Source organism: Arachis ipaensis, chromosome B06, assembly GCF_000816755.2.
Source record: "Arachis ipaensis cultivar K30076 chromosome B06, Araip1.1, whole genome shotgun sequence".
Lineage (NCBI taxonomy): Eukaryota > Viridiplantae > Streptophyta > Magnoliopsida > Fabales > Fabaceae > Arachis > Arachis ipaensis.
In genome coordinates this window covers 97,739,496-97,761,802 of record NC_029790.2, presented here as the reverse complement: position 1 = coordinate 97,761,802, position 22,307 = coordinate 97,739,496, and the positions used below count along the sequence as shown (strand labels likewise).

Here is a 22,307-nt window from a genome sequence, read left to right as displayed (position 1 = left end):
AATAGAGTTGAAAAATCAAAATTCTTCTCAAAAGGATTAGCAAACAAGAACTTCAAGTTAGGATATAAAGAACAGGTCGACTCGAACAAAATTCAAGACACAACTGAATAGCCTCGAGAAATAGTTTTTCAACTTTTCCAAAACCCGCAATTCGCTTTACCCAAAACTCATATATCATCTATGATAACCCATCAGTGCTTTCATATACATAATTCACTAGTATTAAGCCAGCCAAACTTAATACCAAGAATTATGCAATGCAAGACTAACGGCATTAATCAATAGATCGTCATGTGCATAAAGCTCTAATTCTCGTCATTCGACAAGACCTATTACATGACAAATACTCAGAGTATGCAACTGAAGCATAGTCGGTCCATTCCTCAGGCTCTACAGGAAGGACTGCTCTAATACCATAATGTAATACCCTAACTACCAAAGCTCACGCTTCCGGCTGTGCAACTCTGATAGCTCGGACATTACGACGACACTTATAATATTTAATACTAAAATATGAGCCTGTTTAAAACTTTAAACCGCAATATTTCTCCCAAAGATACTTTCATCCGATAACATACATCCATAGATACCATACAACTTACAACAACTCATAAAGAGTACCTCCATATATATACATAAATATATATAAATAATATTACAAGCAATAACCAATACAATTCCTATCCCTCTTACAGAATATATCAAGGTAAAGGCGAGGGTTCAATAAACCATAACTAAAACAATACAGAGCATCTCAACAACAACTAAATAAACTCTTCGTGACTTCTGCGCCCATATCCTGAAAGGGGAAAAATATAGGGGGGTGAGAACATCATCCTCGAAAGGGTTCTCAGTAGAGGGTTTTTAGAAATTACTGTAATAGGATACGTGAAGATAAACCGTACCAGTGATTAATAACCGTCTTATGCCTCTTTTCAAAAACAACGATTTACAATAAAAGAGGAATCGGAAAGCTTTTCTGAAAGAGGAACAGTTCAATTCTCAAAAACTCAAAAGCTTTTCAAAACGGTTTATCTATGCTGAACCAAAATAGCCTTTCATATTTTATTCCGAACCAGAAACACAAAACCGAAATCAACCATCGGTTCATCTCATTCCAACCATGGCCCTAGGACCAAACAATCCAACCATCAACCAATCACCACAGTCCAACAGAGTTCCAATAGCAAACACAAATAGGAAGATGCAAGCACAAACAAACAGTTATTGCAAGTAGAACAATTAGCAATTAATCACATAGGCAAACCAAGTATAATATGCACATCCAAACAATGTCACATAGATGCATATGATGCATGCCTGTCCCTAGTGGCTGATGATATCATCTGTCGGTTATATAGCCAACCCGACACGTCCTGGTAGCTAACCATGGACAGAAACACCCATCGCGGAGCAAGTAGGTTTGAGCTACAACCCCATTGCTACTACCCGCTCAACCCAGAGTCAGTGGAATAACCACTACTGTGGCTACTACCCAGGCGGGTGTTTAAAAGCTCAACCTGGAGCGAGTGGAATCACCACTACTACCGCTACTACCCAGGCGTCATAGTCTCTGACCTGGAGCAAGTGGGACGAACCACAATCCTTTCTACTACCCAGGTATCTCAAGCATATATTCATTCAGTCCCAGCCATGGATCAACATCCATCTCAGCCATCCAGCTTGAATTCATAATTCATAGTCAGCCATACGGCCCATAACTCATTCAGCAAACAACCATAAATCAATCTCATACACCGCCATTCCGGCTCACGGTTCAATCCAGAACCAGCCAATATTCATAATCATACACAGCCATTCCGGTCCATAACAAAACAGCACTTCCACCATCCAACATCATCAAATTCATAAAACCGGCATTTAAGCCATAAATCACTTTTTCTCAAATCGTTTCACTTTGAAATCAAGTTTCAACTCTTTTCAGCCTTGGCTTTAGAAATCTCGTTTCTCAAATCATCTCAGGCTCATAAGCCAAATTTACTCAAAGTGAGTTCCCATTTTAAAACAAAGCCACTCTCGGCATTCTCTTTCCAAAACTTCCAAAACCATGGCAAGTTAAGGATTTATTTCAAAATATTCAAAATCACCTATACAACAATGGGATTTTATAACAAAAGTTTCTCGGCAGAGTCCCAAGTCTTTAGGGAAGGTCAACCTATATCGATTCCTTAAAATTCGTTGAAACTCTCAAAATCATAGCTTCTCGGTTCAAGTAAATAAAACTGAATTCACTATGAAATCGGCCATTCAAAATCACAAGTTCCAACCCGGTCCAAAAATGAACTCATTTGAAACAGAACCGGTTCATTTGAATCAAATCACCTTCGGGTTTCTTTTTGGAATCCATTTTTTTCTAATCCTTCCAAAATGCCTCAAACTTAATTACTCAATCAAAAGTCTAGATTCCTTTGAAATCACTAAAAGACCCTTTTTATATTGAAATCAATATTAGAGCATCATTCTTTCCTTCAGTGATTCAAACGGTAAAAATAGTTCATTTCTAAATGGGCCGAACTCAACGCATAAAGTTCATTAAATAAATTGAGCTTGAAAACATAATTATTCTCTTAATAAATCACATAATACAATTTCTCAAATCCATCCCTTTTTAAATAACTTTTCAAACACGACTAGGATTCTGCAGAAATTTCGGCAGCACCTCCCCTAAAACTTGGACTTTTGCCACCCGGTTCGGGTCCCAACTAAACCATTTCTCATTCCTTTTCAACAACTCAAAACCAGAATCAATTCAAAGCAAGCTAAATCCAATAGTAGCCTCAGTGGCATATCTCAAGAAAACCATTTCAAAATCAACTCAATATCAACCGATTTAACTCATTTCCAAAGCTTTAAAGAAACGGCTCAATAACAAATCAGCAGAGTCCTTTCTGCCTCAACCGAACTGACGGCAACCAAAACCTCAGCTCCCAGCCACTTTTGCAACAGCATAAACAGCTCTAATTTATAACAAGCAACCTCGGTTACTAAATCCTAAGAACATTAATTTCGTAAACGCTTTAATGCACGTATAGAACAATAATGCGAGGATTTCCGAAACATAAATACCTACTGGGATCACAAAACGAGGCAGCTGCAACTCCGATCACGGAATGCAAGCACCGATACACAACCCTGTGACAAATAACGCCGTAACACCTCAGCCTAAATTATCAGAACAGTGACAAAAGGCTTCTCGAACCAAAACGCTTACCAAGACCGAGGGAGAATGGCTGAACCGAAATAGCGGCGGTCTCCGAACCGGTTCGGCGGAAGCCCGGCAGCGGCGACGAATTTCGATCACGACAACTGAAACCAATCATGCAGTGACTATAGAAATTCTCGGAATTCAAAAAAAAGACAGAGGCTAATGACAAGACCCTTACCGGCAGTGGTTTTCCGGTGACGGCAGCGGGGTTTTGGTATCTCTGATCGACGGCAGCGGTGACAACCGGCGTCCTCAGAGACGATGGAGGCACGGCGGCGGCGCTCCTCCTCTGACGCGGCTTGACGGCGATCCCGTGGCAGCTGACCGCAACGGATCCGGCAGCACAGGCAGAGATTGGACGGAGCGGTTCCCTCCATCGCAGCCTTCTCTTTCTCACCTCTGTTCGTAATTCATGGTGGTGGCAGAAGCTTCATCCATGGCGACGCTGCAGCACCGGCGACAGATCGGCAGCAAGGTGCGGCTCTACGGGGCGGCGACGCATGCGACAACGGCGGCGGTGAGGCAGCAGACGCGACCGGCTGGGTGACGGCGCGGTGAAGCTCCCTTCCTCCTCCTCTCTTCAATCGCGTTGCTCCCTCTCTCTATGGTGATAACGCGTGTGGCAGATCCAAGGCAGTCCGGCGGCAAGGCGCGGCTCATGGCGCCATGGACGGGACGACCATGGCGGCGCGAATTGGTAGCAGCATCAATGCGGCCTCCTTCCTCTCTTCCTTCTCTGATTCTTTTCTTCCTCAAGCTCCCACCTCCATGATTTTCTGTTTCTTTTTTTTCTGAAGTTTTTCATTGAAGAGGGTGAAGGGGTGACGGCTGCTTCTGTTAGGGTTAGGGGTTGGGAAAATTAGGGTTTATTTTTGAAAATAAGGGTTAGGGTTACTTTTGTAATTTCAAATAGAAGTAGGGGTAATATAGTAATTTCAAATGAAATTGGGGAAAATATGGTAATTGAAACCCAATTTAAATCCAACACTAATTATGTATAGAAAATACTATTTTCTCACCAATTTCACAAATTATTTTCAATAAAATGCCCAAATCTAAAAATTAGAAATAATATACTTAGTTTCTTTATTTTTTCCAAAATAGCAGTATTACTATTTAAAATATTAATTATTTAATCCAAATCATATAGAAATTCTTATTATTTCATAACTACCAACTTTATACTCTGAATATAGAAAATAATCCAATAATTGTGAAATTGGATAATAATCATAACTTATCTCAAATCCAATAAATCAAAACTTGCCTTGATTATCTTTAATAAAATAATTTCTGAAATTAAGGCTATAAATAACTATATGATTTGAGACTTGATCATAAAAAGACTTTTCAAAGATTCTGGGTCTTACAAGGATACTTAGTGACTTTCAAAAGATTTGAATGCTGTGTGGTAAATGAAAAGACTAATGAAGTGCTTTTTGTTGCCAAGCTTTGTATTAATGTGTTTGGACTTACCCTTGATGAACTAAAAGATCAAAATATAGCCTGTTTTTATTCTAAAGAATCTGAAAAGTGGATATGGCACAAGAGATTGGGCCATGCAAGTATGTTTCAAATAAACAAACTTGTAAAAAAAGGGTTAGTAAGAGGTCTCCCTTTGATAAGGTTTGACAAAGACATCACTTGTGATACTTGCCAAATGGGAAAACAAACAAAAAGTTGTTTTAAACCAAAGGAAGACATCTCTACAAAAAGGCCACTTGAGTTACTACACATTGATTTATTTGGTCCAACAAGAACTCAAAGCCTAGGTGGTAAACATTATGGTTTAGTGATTGTGGATGACTATACTAGGTTTGGTTGGGTTTTATTTCTTGCACATAAAAATAAAGCCTTTTCGGCCTTTGAACCTTTTGCAAGAAAATTCAAAATGAAAAGAATTTAAAGATATCTTCTATAAGAAGTGATCATGGAACCGAATTTGAAAACAATTTATTTGAATCCTTTTGTGAGGAATTTGGAATATCTCATAACTTCTCTTGTCCAAGAACACCACAAAAAAATGGTGTTGTGGAAAGAAGAAATAGAAGCATACAAGAGATGACAAGAGCTATGCTTTGTAAGAGCAATGTTCCAAAGTTCCTTTGGGCTGAAGCGGTTAACACGGCTTGCCACATTTTGAATAAAACCATCATAAGAAAATTTTTGAAGAAAACTCCTTATGAACTTTGGAAAGATTACCCACCAAACTTATACTACTTGCACATCTTTGGATGCAAATGCTTTGTTCTTAATAACAAAGAAAATTTGGGAAAATTTTATGCAAAGGCGTATGAGTGCTTGTTTGTAGGATATTCCGCATCTAGTAAAGCATATAGGGTTTACCATCAAGATGCTAGGATAATTGAGGAGTCCATACATGTTACATTTTGTGATACTAATTTGGTTCAAAGTATTTTGGAAGACTGTGATGCAGGGAATCAAGTTCAAAAGGATTATGAAACTGTGCAAAATCATGAAAATGAAAATTTTGGAGAAGCTGAACCAGAAACTGCAGTTGCTAAAAATTCAAGAGACAATTCCATTTTGTCTCATGAATCTGAAGGAGACCCTGAAACCAGCAGCACCTAGAATCCCTTGGTATCTAAATCTGCCTCCAAGTCTACCAGACCTCGTGAATGGAGATTTCTGAAGAATAATTATCCTGAGGAATTTGTTATTGGGGACGTCTTTCATGGAGTTAGAACTCGGTCTTCAACTAGAAAGGCAAGTGAAGGAACAAACATAGCCCTTCTCTCTCAAATGGAGCCTCATAATGTCAAGGAAGCCCTTGATGACCCTTCTTGGGTTAAGGCAATGGAAGATGAACTTCTTGAATTTGAGAAGAATCAAGTGTGGACATTGGTTCCAAGGCCGAATGGAAAGAAATTGACCGGCACCAAGTGGATATTTCGGAACAAGCTAGGAGAGGATGGTAGCATTGCAAGAAATAAAGCAAGGCTAGTGGCACAAGGATATGACCAAGAAGAAGGAATAGACTTCGATGAATCCTTTGCCTCTGTTGCCCGAATGGAAGCCATAAGACTCCTCTTAGCTTATGCTACGTTTTATGGTTTTAAATTATATCAAATGGATGTGAAATGTGCATTTTTGAATGGTGTGATAGATAAAGAAGTGTATGTGGAACATCCACCTGGTTTTGAAAATAAAGAGCTTCCTAACCATGTTTTCAAATTATCAAAAGCTCTCTATGGTTTGAGTCAAGCTCCTAGAGCTTGGTATGAGAGACTTAGCTCTTTTCTTTTGAAAAATGGTTTTCAAAGGGGAACCACAGACACTACTCTATTTATCAAAAATTCTAATGATTCTTTCATTCTAGTCCAAATATATGTTAATGACATTATTTTTGGATCAGCCAATGAATCCCTTTGCACTGAATTTGGAAAACTCATGACAAGTGAATTTGACATGAGTATGATGGGTGAACTTAATTTTTTCCTTGGGCTACAAATTAAACAAACTGAAAAAGGTATTTTCATTCATCAAGAAAAGTATGCCAAGGAACTAGTTAAGAAATTTGGTATGGAAAATGCCAAACCCATGGGAACTCCCATGCACCCTAATTCAAAATTAGATAAGGGAGAAACTGAGAGAGATGTTGATGAGACTAGGTATAGAGGAATGATTGGAATGTGTTCAAGATTCCAATCTAAACCAAAAGAGTCTCATCTTTCTACAGTTAAGAGGATCATTAAATATGTCCATGGCACATCCAATTTTGGTTTTTGGTATCCTAAGATTGATGATTTTTTTGCAGTTGGTTATTGTGATGCAGATTTTGCCGGTGATAGAGTTGATAGGAGAAGCACATCAGGCTTATGTTGCTTCCTTGGAAAGTCCTTGAATGTTTGGTCAAGTAAGAAGCAGCCAACAGTGGCTTTATTCACTGCAGAGGCTGAGTATATAGCTGCTTCTTCTTGTTGTTCTCAGCTTATGTGGTTTAAAACACAGCTTGCTGATTACAAATTAAATGCTGAAAATATTCTCTTATTGTGTGACAACATGAGTGCCATTAATATTTCTAAAAACCCAGTTTTGCACTCTAGGACTAAACATATTGAAGTGACATTTCACTCAATAAGAGAACATGTCCAAAAGGGGGATATTAGCATTCAATTTGTTAAATCGGAGGAGCAATTAGCAGATATTTTCACAAAACCAGAGGACAGATTCTGCATGCTTAGGACTAGTCTAGGAATTTTAAGCCATGATTCTTTATTTGAAATTTGCTGATATGTTTGTTAGAGTTTTTGTCTCATAAACAGGGATGAGACAATTCTGGGCAAGTGAAGAACGTTCCCCTCAATTAGCGTGTTTTGGACCTATTGCACATGCTGATTCATCTAGGTGATGAGCGGATAATTTATACGCTTTTTGGCATTGTTTTAGTATGTTTTTAGTAGGATCTAGTTACTTTTAGGGATGTTTTTATTAGTTTTTATGTTAAATTCACATTTCTGGACTTTACTATGAGTTTGTGTATTTTTCTGTGATTTCAGGTATTTTCTGGCTGAAATTGAGGGACTTGAGCAAAAATCAGATTCAGAGGTTGAAGAAGGACTGCTGATGCTGTTGGATTCTGACCTCCCTGCACTAAAAGTAGATTTTCTGGAGCTACAGAACTCAAAATGGCGCGCTTCCAATTGCGTTAGAAAGTAGACATCCAGGGCTTTCCAGAAATATATAATAGTCCATACTTTGACCGAGTTTAGACGATGCAAAAGGGCATTGAACGCCAGTTTTATGCTGCAGTCTGGAGTTAAATGCCAGAAACATGTCACGAACCAGAGTTGAACGCCAGAAACACGTTACAACCTGGCGTTCAACTCTAGAAAGAGCCTCTGCACGTGTAACATTCAAGCTCAGCCCAAGCACACACCAAGTGGGCCCCGGAAGTAGATTTATGCATCAATTACTTATTTCTGTAAACCCTAGTAACTAGTTTAGTATAAATAGGACTTCTTACTATTGTATTTGACATCCTGGATTGTATTTTTGATCCTGTGATCACGTTTTGGGGGCTGGCCATTCAGCCATGCCTGAACCTTTCACTTATGTATTTTCAATGGTAGAGTTTCTATATTCCATAGATTAAGGTGTGGAGCTCTGCTGTTCCTCATGAATTAATGCAAAGTACTACTGTTTTTCTATTCAATTCAACTTATTCCGCTTCTAAGATATTCATTCGCACTTCAACATGAATGTGATGAACGTGACAATCATCATCATTCCCCCACGAACGCGTGCCTGACAACCACTTCCGTTCCACCTTAGATTGGATGAATATCTCTTGGATCTCTTAATCAGAATCTTCGTGGTATAAGCTAGATTGATGGCGGCATTCATGAGAGTCCGGAAAGTCTAAACCTTGTCTGTGGTATTTTAAGTAGGACTTTGGGATTGAATGACTGTGACGAACTTCAAACTCGCGAGTGCTGGGCGTAGTGACAGACGCAAAAGGAGGGTGAATCCTATTCCAGTATGATCGAGAACCTCAGATGATTAGCCATGCTGTGACAGAGCATTTGGACCATTTTCACAAGAGGATGGGATGCAGCCATTGACCACGGTGATTCCTCCAGATGATTAGCCATGCAGTGACAGCGCATCGGACCATTTTCACAGAGAGGATGAAAAGTAGCCATTGACAATGGTGATGTCCTTACATAAAGCCAGCCATGGAAAGGAGTAGGACTGATTGGATGAAGACAGTAGGAAAGCAGAAGTTCAGAGGGACAAAAGCATCTCTATACGCTTATCTGAAATTCTCACCAATGATATACATAAGTATTTCTATCTTTATTCTCTGTCTATCTATTATTTATTTTCGAAAACTCCATAATCAATTATTATCCGCCTGACTGAGATTTACAAGATGACCATAGCTTGCTTCATACCAACAATCTCCGTGGGATCGACCCTTACTCACGTAAGGTTTTATTACTTGGACGACCCAGTGCACTTGTTGGTTAGTTGTATCGAAGTTGTGAATGAAAAACGATTTATTAAGACGTGCATACAGAGTTTTTGGCACCGTTGCCTGAGATCACAATTTCGTGCACCAAGTTTTTGGCGCTGTTGCCGAGGATTGTTCGAGTTTGGACAACTGACGGTTCATCGTATTGCTCAGATTAGGTAATTTTCTTTTTGTTTTATTTTCAAAAATTTTTCAAAAATTTTTCAAAAATCTTTCAAAAATTTCTCATCTGTTTTCAAAAATTATTCTAAATTTTTTTAAGAATGAATTCTAGTGTTTCATGAAGCATGTTGAAGCCTGACTGGCTGTAAAGCCATTTCTAAATTCATTTAGACTGGGGCTTCCAACCCAACATTATCAAGAGCAAGCTAGTTGTTGCTAATCCACCTGCTGCTGTTCCTGATCCAAAAGATTTACATGCTAAAGCTTGACTGGCTATTAAGCCATGTCTAACCCTCAGATTGGAGCTTTAGACTAAGAGTACAAGATTCCTGGAATTCATATTAAAAATTTTGGAATCCTTATCTTTCTTTTTCACAAATAAATTTCGAAAAATACCAAAAAAAAAAAAATTAGAAAATAAAAAAAAATAAAAAATATTGTGTTTCTTGTTTGAGTCTTGAGTCAATTTTTAAGTTTGGTGTCAATTGCATACTTATCTTGCATTTTTCGAAAATTGCATTCATGCATTGCATTCATCATGATCTTCAAGTTGTTCTTGATAAACCTTCTTGATTGATCTTCATATTATATTGTTTTGTGTTGTATGGTGTTTTTCATATGCATTCTTGAATTCTTAGTGTCTAAGCATTAAAGATTTCTAAGTTTGGTGTCTTGCATGTTTTCTTTGCATTGAAAATTTTTCAAAAATATGTTCTTGATGTTCATCATGATCTTCAAAGTGTTCTTGGTGTTCATCTTGACATTCATAGCATTCTTGCATGCATTCATTATTTTGATCTAAAAATTTTCATGCATTGCATCATTTTCATGTTTTTCTCTCTCATTATAAAAATTCAAAAAATAAAAAAAATATCTTTCCCTTTTTCCTCTCATAAAATTCGAAAATTTGAGTTGACTTTTTCAAAAATTTTTAAGATCTAGTTGTTTTCTATGAGCCAAATCAAATTTTCAAATCTTATCTTTTTCAAAATCTTTTTCAAAAATCATATCTTTTTCACTTTTTCTATTTATTTTCGAAAATTTTTTAAAATATTTTTCAAAAATCTTTTTCTTATCCTTATCTCCTAATTTTCGAAAATAACATCATCAATTAATGTTTTGATTCAAAAATTTCAAGTTTGTTACTTGCTTGTTAAGAAAGATTCAAACTTTAAATTCTAGAATCATATCTTGTGATTTCTTGTAAGTCAAGTCATTAATTGTGATTTTAAAAATCAAATCTTTTTCAAAACTAATTTCAATCATATCTTTTCAAAAAATATCTTTTTATCTTATCTTTTTCAAAATCATATCTTGTTCAAAAAAATTTTGATTTTAAAATATCTTTTCTAACTTCTTATCTTCTTATCTTTTCAAAAATTGATTTTCAAATTTGTTTCAACTAACTAACTAACTTTTTGTTTGTTTCTTATCTTTTTCAAAACTACCTAACTAACTCTCTCTCTCTAATTTTCGAAAATATCTTCCCTCTTTTTCAAAAATTCTTTTTAATTAACAAATTGTTTCAAATTTTAATTTTAATTTTCGAAAATCACTAACCATTTTTCAAAAATAATTTTCGAAAGTCCTTCTCTCTCATCTCCTTCTATTTATTTATTCATCTACTAACATCTCTTCCTCACTCACCAAAAATCCGAACCCTCTCTCTCTGTGAGTTCATATTTTCTCTTCTTCTTTTCTTCCACTCACCTAAGGGAACCTCTACACATGGGCAAAAAGGATCCCTATTATTATTATTTTTCTGTTCCTTCTTTTTCATATGAGCAGGAGCAAGGACAAGAATATTCTTGTTGAAGCAGATCCAGAACTTGAAAAGACTCTGAAGAGGAAACTAAGAGAAGCTAAATTACAATAATCCAGCAGGCACCTTTTAGAAATTTTTGAACAAGAAGAGGAGATGGCAGCCGAAAATAATAATAATGCAAGGAGGATGCTTGGTGACTTTACTGCACCTAATTCTAATCTACATGGAAGAAGCATCTCCATCCCTACCATTGGAGCAAACAATTTTGAGTTTAAACCTCAATTAGTTTCTCTAATGCAACAAAATTGCAAGTTTCATGGACTTCCATCTGAAGATCCTTTTCAGTTCTTAACTGAATTCTTGCAGATCTGTGATACTGTTAAGACTAATGGAGTAGATCCTGAAGTCTACAGGCTCATGCTTTTCCCTTTTGCTGTAAGAGACAGAGCTAGAGTGTGGTTGGACTCTCAACCCAAAGATAGCCTGAACTCTTGGGATAAGCTGGTCACGGCTTTCTTAGCCAAGTTTTTTCCTCCTCAAAAGCTGAGCAAGCTTAGAGTGGATGTTCAAACCTTCAGACAGAAAGAAGGTGAATCCCTCTATGAAGCTTGGGAGAGATACAAGCAACTGACCAAAAAGTGTCCTTCTGACATGCTTTCAGAATAGACCATCCTGGATATATTCTATGATGGTCTGTTTGAATTAACTAAGATGTCATTGGATACTTCTACAGGTGGATTCATTCACCTAAAGAAAATGCCTGCAGAAGCTCAAGAACTCATTGACATGGTTGCTAATAACCAGTTCATGTACACTTCTGAGAGGAATCCTGTGGGTAATGGGACGCCTCAGAAGAAGGGAGTTCTTGAAATTGATACTCTAAATGCCATATTGGCTCAGAACAAAATATTGACTCAGTAAGTCAATATGATTTCTCAGAGTCTGAATGGAATGCAAGCTGCATCCAACAGTACTCAAGAGGCGCCTTCTGAAGAAGAGGCTTATGATCCTGAGAACCCTGCAATAGCAGAGGTGAATTACTTAGGTGAACCTTATGGAAACACCTATAACCCATCATGGAGAAATCATCCAAATTTCTCATGGAAGGATCAACAAAAGCCTCAGCAAGGCTTTAATAATGGTGGAAGAAATAGGTTTAACAATAGTAAACCTTTTCCATCATCTACTCAGCAACAGACAGAGAACTCTGAACAAAATACATCTAATTTAGCAAACTTAGTCTCTGATTTATCTAAGGCCACTGTAAGTTTCATGAATGAAACAAGGTCCTCAATTAGAAATTTGGAGGCACAAGTGGGCCAGCTGAGTAAAAGGATCACTGAAATCCCTCCTAGTACTCTCCCAAGCAATACAGAAGAAAATCCAAAAGGAGAGTGCAAGGCCATTGACATAGTCAACACGGCCGAACCTAGAGAGGAAGGGGAGGACGTGAATCGCAGTGAGGAAGACCTCCTGGGACGTCCAGTGATCAATAAAGAGTTTTCCTCTGAGGAACCAAAGGAATCTATGACTCATCAAGAGACCATAGAGATTCTATTGAACCTCCTTATGCCATTCATGAGCTCTGATGAGCATTCCTCTTCTGAAGAGAATGAGGATGTTACTAAGGAGCAAGTTACCAAGTACCTTGGTGCAATCATGAAGCTGAATACCAAATTATTTGGTATTGAGACTTGGGAAGATGAACCTCCCTTGTTCACCAATGAACTAAGTGATCTGGATTAACTGACATTGCCTTAGAAGAAACAGGATCCTGGAAAGTTCCTAATACCTTGTACCATAGGCACCATGATCTTTGAAAAAGCTCTGTGTGACCTTGGTTCAGGGATAAACCTCATGCCCCTCTCTGTAATAGAGAAACTAGGAATCTTTGGGGTGCAAGCTGCTAAAATCTCATTAGAGATGGCAGACAATTCAAGAAAACAGGCTTATGGACAAGTAGAGGACGTGTTAGTAAAGGTTGAAGGCCTTTACATCCCTGCTGACTTCATAGTCCTAGATACTGGGAAGGATGAGGATGAATCCATCATCCTTGAAAGACCCTTCCTAGCCACAGCAAGAGCTATGATTGATGTTGACAGAGGTGAATTAGTCCTTCAATTGAATGAGGACTCCCTTGAGTTTAAAACTCAAGGACATCCTTCTGTAAACATGGAAAAGAGGCACAGTAAGCTTCTCTCAAAATAGAGTCAACCAGAGCCCCCACAGTTAAACTCTAAGTTTGGTGTTGAACTCCCATATCCAAACTCTAAGTTTGGTGTTGGGGAGTCTCAACAATGCTCTAAATATCTGTGAGGCTCCATGAGAGCCCACTGTCAAGCTATTGATATTAAAGAAGCGCTTGTTGGGAGGCAACCCAATTTTTATTTATCTAATTTTAATTTATTTTTATTGTTATTTCATGTTTTACTAGGTTCATGATCATGTGGAGTCACAAAATAAATATAAAAATTGAAAACGGAATAAAAAATAGTAGAAGAAAAATCACACCCTAGAGGAGGATCTCACTGGCGTTTAAACGCCAGTAAGGAGCATCTGTCTGGCGTTCAACGCCAGAACAGAGCATGGATCTGGCGTTGAACGCCAGAAACAAGCAGCATCCTGGCGCCTAGACGCCAGAAATGGACAGTGAAGAAGAGCTGGCGCTGAACGCCAGAAACAAGCATCTGGCTGGCGTTCAACACCAGAAATATGCTGCATCTGGGCGTTGAATGCCCAGAACAAGCATCAGTTCGGCGTTTAAACGCCAGAATTGCATGCAAAGGCATTTTACTCCTCCATATTTTCTTCTTCTTCTTCATCTATTCTTTCTTCTCTTGCTCGAGGGCGAGCAATATTCTAAGTTTGGTGTGATAAAAGCATAAGCTTTTTGTTTTTCCATTACCATTAATGGCACCCAAGACCGGAGAATCCTCTAGAAAAGGGAAAGGGAAGACAAAAGCTTCCACCTCCGAGTCATGGGAGATGGAAAGATTCATCTTCAAAGCTCATCAAGACCACTTGTATGATGTTGTGGCCAAGAAGAAGGTGATCCCCGAGGTTCCTTTCAAGCTCAAGAGAAATGAGTATCCAGAGATCCGACATGAAATCCAAAGAAGAGGTTGGGAAGTTCTAACAAACCCCATCCAACAAGTCGGAATCTTAATGGTTCAAGAGTTCTATGCCAATGCATGGATCACTAGGAACCATGATCAAAGTAAGAACCCGGACCCAAAGAATTATATTACAATGGTTCAGGAAAAATACTTAGATTTTAGTCCGGAAAATGTGAGACTGGCGTTTAACTTGCCCATGATGCAAGGAGATGCACGCCCCTACACTAGAAGGGTCAACTTTAATCAAAGGTTGGACCAAGTCCTCATGGACATATGTGTGGAAGGAGCTCAATGGAAATTGACTCCAAAGGCAAGCCGGTTCAACTAAGAAGACTGGACCTCAAGCCTGTAGCTAGAGGATGGTTAGAGTTCATCCAATGCTCCATCATCCCCACTAGCAACCGATCTGAAGTTACTGTGGATCGGGCCATCATGATTCATAGCATCATGATTGGAGAGGAAGTAGAAGTTCATGAAGTCATCTCCCTTGAACTCTACAAAATAGCCGAAAAGTCCTCCCCCATGGCAAGGCTAGCTTTCCCTCATCTAGACATCCAGGGCTTTCTAGCAATGTATAATAGTCCATACTTTGACCGAGTTTAGACAATGCAAAAGGGCGTTGAACGCCAGTTTTACGCTGCAGTCTGGAGTTAAACGTCAGAAACACGTCACGAACCTGAGTTGAATGCCAGAAACACGTTACAACCTGGTGTTCAACTCCAAAAAGAGCCTCTGCACGTGTAACATTCAAGCTTAGCCCAAGCACACACCAAGTGGGCCCCGGAAGTGGATTTATGCATCAATTACTTACTTCTGTAAACTCTAGTAACTAGTTTAGTATAAATAGGACTTCTTACTATTGTATTTGACATCCTGGATTGTATTTTTGATCCTGTGATCACGTTTTGGGGGCTGGCCATTCGGCCATGCTTGAACCTTTCACTTATGTATTTTCAACGGTAGAGTTTCTACACTCCATAGATTAAGGTGTGGAGCTCTGTTGTTCCTCATGAATTAATGCAAAGTACTACTATTTTTCTATTCAATTCAACTTATTCCGCTTCTAAGATATTCATTCGCACTTCAACATGAATGTGATGAACGTGACAATCATCATCATTTCCCCACGAACGCGTGCCTGACAACCACTTCCGTTCCACCTTAGATTGGATGAATATCTCTTGGATCTCTTAATCAGAATCTTTGTGGTATAAGCTAGATTGATGGCGGCATTCATGAGAGTCCGGAAAGTCTAAACCTTGTCTGTGGTATTCCGAGTAGGACTTTGGGATTGAATAACTATGACGAACTTCAAACTTGCGAGTGCTGGGCGTAGTGACAGACGCAAAAGGAGGGTGAATCCTATTCCAGTATGATCGAGAACCTCAGATGATTAGCTGTGCTGTGACAGAGCATTTGGACCATTTTCACAAGAGGATGGGATGCAGCCATTGACCATGGTGATGCCTCCAGATGATTAGCCATGCAGTGACAGCGCATCGGACCATTTTCACAGAGAGGATGAAAAGTAGCCATTGACAATGGTGATGTCCTTACATAAAGCCAGCCATGGAAAGGAGTAGGACTGATTGGATGAAGACAGCAGGAAAGCAGAAGTTCAGAGGGACAAAAGCATCTCTATACGCTTATCTGAAATTCTCACTAATGATATACATAAGTATTTCTATCTTTATTCTCTGTCTATCTATTATTTATTTTCGAAAACTCCATAATCAATTATTATCCGCCTGACTGAGATTTACAAGATGACCATAGCTTGCTTCATACCAACAATCTCCGTGGGATCGACCCTTACTCACGTAAGGTTTTATTACTTGGACGACCCAGTGCACTTGCTGGTTAGTTGTATCGAAGTTGTGAATGAAAAACGATTTATTAAGACGTGCGTACAGAGTTTTTGGCACCGTTGCCTGAGATCACAATTTTGTGCACCACTAGGCCATTCTCAAAAATCTGAACATAAGTGGTCCAATGTGTTTCCTTAATCCAAACCACCTTTGGGCCCAATATGAATGTTACATTTGTTTTGTTTTATTTTTGTTGGGCTGTTTGCTTTAATTTGTTTTTGTTTTGTTTTGTCATTATTTCCAAAAAGATTTTTAATTAATTTCATATTTTATTTTCAAATAAAATTAAATCTTTCTTTTATGATGTCAAGTCATTTCAAGTCAAATCAGAAGGTGATGCAGTTGCATGGTTTTAGAAAATCTTTTTGGGTACGGTTACCAACACTCCTTCTCTTCCCTTCATAACTCCTCCTCAAACTCTTCGGTTTCCTCCACTACCTTTATCACTTCTCTTTCTTCTTAGCCAGAAACCACCTAAATGAGGAAGAAAACTGTTGTACAAAAGCCTCCTAGAGAAAAAGATACACAAGCTTCCTGCAAAACCTAGGCCTTCTACTCATTCAAGAGAGCAAACCTTCACTCCCTCACCTTCACCTCCTACCTCTCCTCCACGAACTGATCCCATGGCACGAACCAAGAACACACTAAGATTTACAGTCTCTGCCAAGCCGATGCCACCACCAAAGGCACTGCCTTCAAAACCAAGCTCTTTGAAACCTAGCTCATCCAAGGGCAAATGCCCTGCTGCTGAAGAACCTGCTCCTGAGTCAACTCAGCCTAAGCCAAGGTCTTTTCCATTGTGTTCACAAAGAGGTAAACCTCGTCTCCCTCTCAAATCAGTTAGAAAACCAGACATTGATCCTTTTGCTCATAAATCCTGCTTCATGACATCTCACTCAGACTATAATCCATTTAGATTTAGGTCTTCCATGAACAATGACTTTTATGAAGGAGTTATCAAGTACCGTAAGCTGTGTCCCTCTTTTCTTGCTGATTTACCTACTTTAAAAAAGAAAGGTTTTCCTTTTGTTGAAAATCTCTCTTTCTCTTCCCCCCATAACTCCTCCTCAAACTCTTCGGTTTCCTCCACTACCTTTATCACTTCTCTTTCTTCTTAGCCAGAAACCACCCAAATGAGGAAGAAAACTGTTGTACAAAAGCCTCCTAGAGAAAAAGATACACAAGCTTCCTGCAAAACCTAGGCCTTCTACTCATTCAAGAGAGCAAACCTTCACTCCCTCACCTTCACCTCCTACCTCTCCTCCACGAACTGATCCCATGGCACGAACCAAGAACACACTAAGATTTACAGTCTCTGCCAAGCCGATGCCACCACCAAAGGCACTGCCTTCAAAACCAAGCTCTTTGAAACCTAGCTCATCCAAGGGCAAATGCCCTGCTGCTGAAGAACCTGCTCCTGAGTCAACTCAGCCTAAGCCAAGGTTTGTTCCATTACATTCACAAAGAGGTAAACCTTGTCTCCCTCTCAAATCAGTTAGAGAACCAAACATTGATCCTTTTGCTCATAAATCCCACTTCATGACATATCACCAGACTATAATCCTTTTAGATTTAGGTCTGCCATGAACAATGACTTTTATGAAGGAGTTATCAAGTACCGTAAGCTGTGTCCCTCTTTTCTTGCTGATTTACCTACTTTAAAAAAGAAAGGTTTTCCTTTTGTTGAAAATCTAAAATTTTTAGACTGGAATCATCTTTTTAAAATAAAAAAGCCTGTGTATCCTCTGTTGGTCAAAGAGTTTTATGCAAATATGACATACCATGAAGGAAGTGGGCATTCTTATGTTAAGGGCAGAGACATTGTTTTAAATGATGAAACAATCAGTGATTCTTTGAAGTATACTGATGTTGGGCAGTGTGATTATACATCTGTTAAGTGGGATGAAGGATTTTGTATTTCTTACAATGATGCTTTGGCTCACATTTATGAACATGTTTCCTTAATTGATGGCATCACACCCACTCACAAAGCCCTAGGATATGAACGTGTTCAGTTGCACCGAATTGTCAACCACATCTTACTTCCTCAAAGTGGTTCATATCAAAGAGTTTCTTACACAGACACACTTGTTTTGTATGCCCTAATCACAAAAACAGAAATTTATTTTGCCTATTTGATGGTTAGATACCTGTTTGATTATGTTAGAAGTGAGAAAGACAAAGCCCTTCCTTATGGCATGTTTCTAACTTGTGTTTTTGAGCATTTTGGTGTTGACCTATCAAATGAGGATTATGAAAATAGACATTCATATCTAAAAGGAGGTGGTTCAGTGAAACAGCAAAAAGGACCTACTCATTCTGAGATAGTGGTCTTAGATGATGAAGATGATGATTTTATTCCTGAGGAATCTCCTCCTCTTTCCACCGAGGGTACCTCCATCTCCACTGGACAAAAATCTACTTTGCTGAATGTTGTCAAAGATGTAGTCCAGGAGTTTGTCTCACACTCAAATCACATGATTGCCATGAGTAAGGAACAAAGGAGGCTAGCAAGCAAGCATGAGAATTTCCTCCGGAAATCAAAAGATAGAGTGGCTGTGTTCATGACGTTCATTGACAACCTTCAAAAGGATGAAGACCCTACCACTGATGCTGATGAGGAAGCTGATACGGAGGGAAATGGTTCTGATGCTTAGGATTGTCTCATCAAGTTACTGCTAACTACTCCTCTTTTTGTCTCATAAAAACTGTTTGTTTTATACATTGGTACTTATGTTTGTTATTTCCGGATGACTGTGATGCCTTAACAACTGCTGCACTTACTTTAAATTAATTTGGTGCCTTTAGGCTGTGCATTAAACTTTTTTTTTTGCAGGATTTAAGGTGCTGCTTTTATTGATCTTGCTTATGCTCCACCCTTGATGACAAAAGGGGGAGTAAAAGCTGTTGAATGCTGAACTTTATTACTGCCACTGAATTTTTTGAGTTTCTTTTTAAGTTTTTAATTATGAATTCTGATTAATTACTGTTGCTGATAGTTTTGAGCATATAAATATTGTTTTGCAACTGTGCTACTGCAGGGAATGTATTGACATGCAAATTGGAACTTGCTTTCATATGTTGTTGGTTCGCCCTTGATTATTCTTGATGTTTTGATTTTGGTGCTGATATGATATGATAAATACTGGGCTGAATCTGTGTTGCTGGTTATGTAGTATCCCTTAGTCAAGTTGCATTATGTATAGCTCTTTTTGTAAGTATAATATAAACAAGAACAAAAAGGAAGAGCATAAATCTAGGGGGAGCTAATCGTGGAAAGGAAAGAGGGAGCAACACAAAAGCAAGCAACATCATTCAAAAGGAAGTTTCTTAACCATACTCAAATTCATTCCCTTTTGATCATTGTTTTAATTATGTTTGTCATCAAGGGGGAGATTGTTGAGTTAAGAAATTAACTATTATAATTGATGATGACAAACATTATTTTATTGGACAAAGCATATAATTAGTGTTGATTGTTTATGATTATATGAGGCTGATTATTTGTTGTTACAGGCCAAACTCATCATTGCAATTGCCCAAGATGAAGGAAAATAAGAAACAAATCTGGTGGGCTACAAATCATTTAACAAGCCCAAAAGGAGACTAGACAAGGAACCAACGGGCTGAACTTGATACAAACCCGATCTAAGTCTGATTGGTTCTCTCATTCAAACTCTTCCCATGTGCCTTCACCAAAAGCAATGTACACATATCTTGTCTCAATCAGAACTCAGAAAAAGAAAGAGAAAAAAGCTTAGTCCTTAAGTTATTCACAGAAGAAGAAAGAAAGAGAAGGTTAGGCAAGAAATGTTGAGGTCAAATCAACAAATTCAAACGAAATGAAGCTTAGGCAAAGGTTAAAGGTAAACCATTTCCTATTACATGCATACTGCTTTCCTCTCTTCTTTCTAACACTCTGCAAGTCCGAAATAGGATACAGGGGAAAGATGATTTGTGTTGTTCTCTGCTGTGCATCTACGGTCACAAGTAAGTCTTGGGGACCAAGTAGCTTCTCAATGACCAAAATCTGGGTTTACCATTGAGGATATCTGTTTTTTGCTTTCCTATGGTTTTCGGTTAACAAGAGAAGATCAGAACCAAAGTTTCTATTTTGAGGATTAATGGGAAAAAGTGAGTTGGTGGGTTGGTGAAGCAAAAAGCTCAAGAAGTTGACCTAGGAAGAGGAACTCAGCAACATGCAAGGAGATAAAAGAAGATTTTTTATCATTCAGAAGCAAGGAGAGATTGTAACGACCCAACTCCCAGTATGCCATAGTCATACAAGAAGCTAAGTGTTACTAACTTATCCTTCCTAATTATTAACTATTATTTAATATATGAGCCTGTTCCTTGTTAGAATGATGCCAATTTTTACGAGTAATCTTTTTTTTTATTATATCATTGCGGATAACAAGGTAAAATAAACAGGCATATATTGAGAGAAATAGAAAGGAAGCATAAAGAAACATAGAAACACAGCTGATAATATACATCATGTACACTATAACAAAACATGTAGCGTTTACACAAGATCAAGTCAGTTTACATCCTCGTCATCCTACGTAGCTAATATTTACACGACACTCCCAGGGCCTGGCCTATACAAAAAGCTGCTAAACTGGCACCCAGGCTAGCCTAACCACTATATAGCTCCTAGCTCTCGGGTGTACTAACACAAGTGAGAGACTAACTATCAGATAATGTCAGTCTAGAGTGTCATCAAAAGAATGCCCCTACGGCTGTCAAGCTATATCTACACGTGGTCGTTTGGAGAATCGTCGTGAGGCTCATCCATCTCCTCATCCTACTCTATCTCTATCTCAGAATCCTCCTCCTTTTCATCGTCAGCAGCTGCAGCTATACCCTCAGATCCCCCAGAAATATTGCTGTCACTATGTATAAACCATGCACGAGCACAGGTCCGTTCGCATATATAGGAGCTGTCCCACCGTCCAGTAGTGCCGGCTCATCAAGCTGTGGAAAGTCGGGGATCGGCTCAGGGGGAAAATCCCACTTTGGTGGTATCACAGGTACGTAGTTGCCAGCTAACTCAGGCTCATCAGGAATGATAGAGGGTTCGGGACCATCAGGAAAAGGATGTCCAGGTGCGTCAGGATGTAACCAGGATAAGGGAAAGTCGTAAGGAGTATCGGGGTCAAAATGTGGGCTAGACAGAGGATATTGAAAAGCTCGATTAGGTAACGCATATCGTCTAATACGAAGCTCCAAACCCATAATGAAGTAACTGTGATGTACCGAATCGTCGTAGACGTAAGGGTCCTCGAACTCATAGAAGATCATGCCCGTCTCCATCTGAGGGGGAGGAAGGGAGAGAAGGGGTAAGAACTGGGGAGTCCTTAGTAGGGTCGGGGTTATTAGTTACGTTCATTTATTTAGGGTCGATTAGCAGACGAATAATAGAATATAACGAAGCAGTAAACAAAAGACAAAGACAGAAAGAGAAAGTAAAAACATGAGAAAGCAGAACACAAACAAAATAATACAAGAAAATAAAACATAGAAATAGCATACAAGCAGACAAACATAAAGAAATAGATCACACACAGAAAGGAATGCAACAGAGAATAATGCGCAGACAAGAATGATGCATGTCTAGCCCTAGTGCAGGTAATGAGCTCATTTGTCGGTTTCTACCCGCTCCCGACGTAACCCGAAGTAGCTGAAACGGGTATGGCTTTCCAGTTGGCTATACCCCTGTGTACAGAAAATAACCCCTCTGCCACCACAGGGTCCACTGCACACAGGAAATAACACATCTGCCACTGCAGGGATGTATGCCGACACACCTTCTGTATACAGGAAATAACCTCTCTGCCACTACAGAATGGAACAGGTGGTCACGGTACTTCTGTAGCAGGAAATAACCCCTCTGCCTTATAGAAATAAAATATGGATCTGTACCGCAGGAAAGCGTTTCTCAGTTGTCGCACCATTATCTATCTGACTACCACAATGTAGCAGATGAACATATAGATATATCTGAGGTTGCCTTAATGCAACAAATGACCTCTCAATAGGTCCTCTCCTCTTTATCATATTACTTTTTTTACTTTGTCTCTTTATTCTGATCTGTTTATTCTTTTCTCTGTGCTTTTTTACTTTATTCTGCTTTCTCTGTTTAACGTATGTATTTAAAGCTTATGTAAAT

At 38.7% G+C, this 22,307-nt stretch overlaps 1 long non-coding RNA gene across 1 annotated transcript; it reads left to right on the top strand.

The window, feature by feature from the left end:
* On the top strand, positions 3,461-20,972 carry LOC110264069. Its single transcript, XR_002349804.1, has 4 exons — positions 3,461-3,592; positions 5,954-5,957; positions 13,333-13,339; positions 20,963-20,972. It is a non-coding gene; the product is annotated as an uncharacterized LOC110264069 (long non-coding RNA).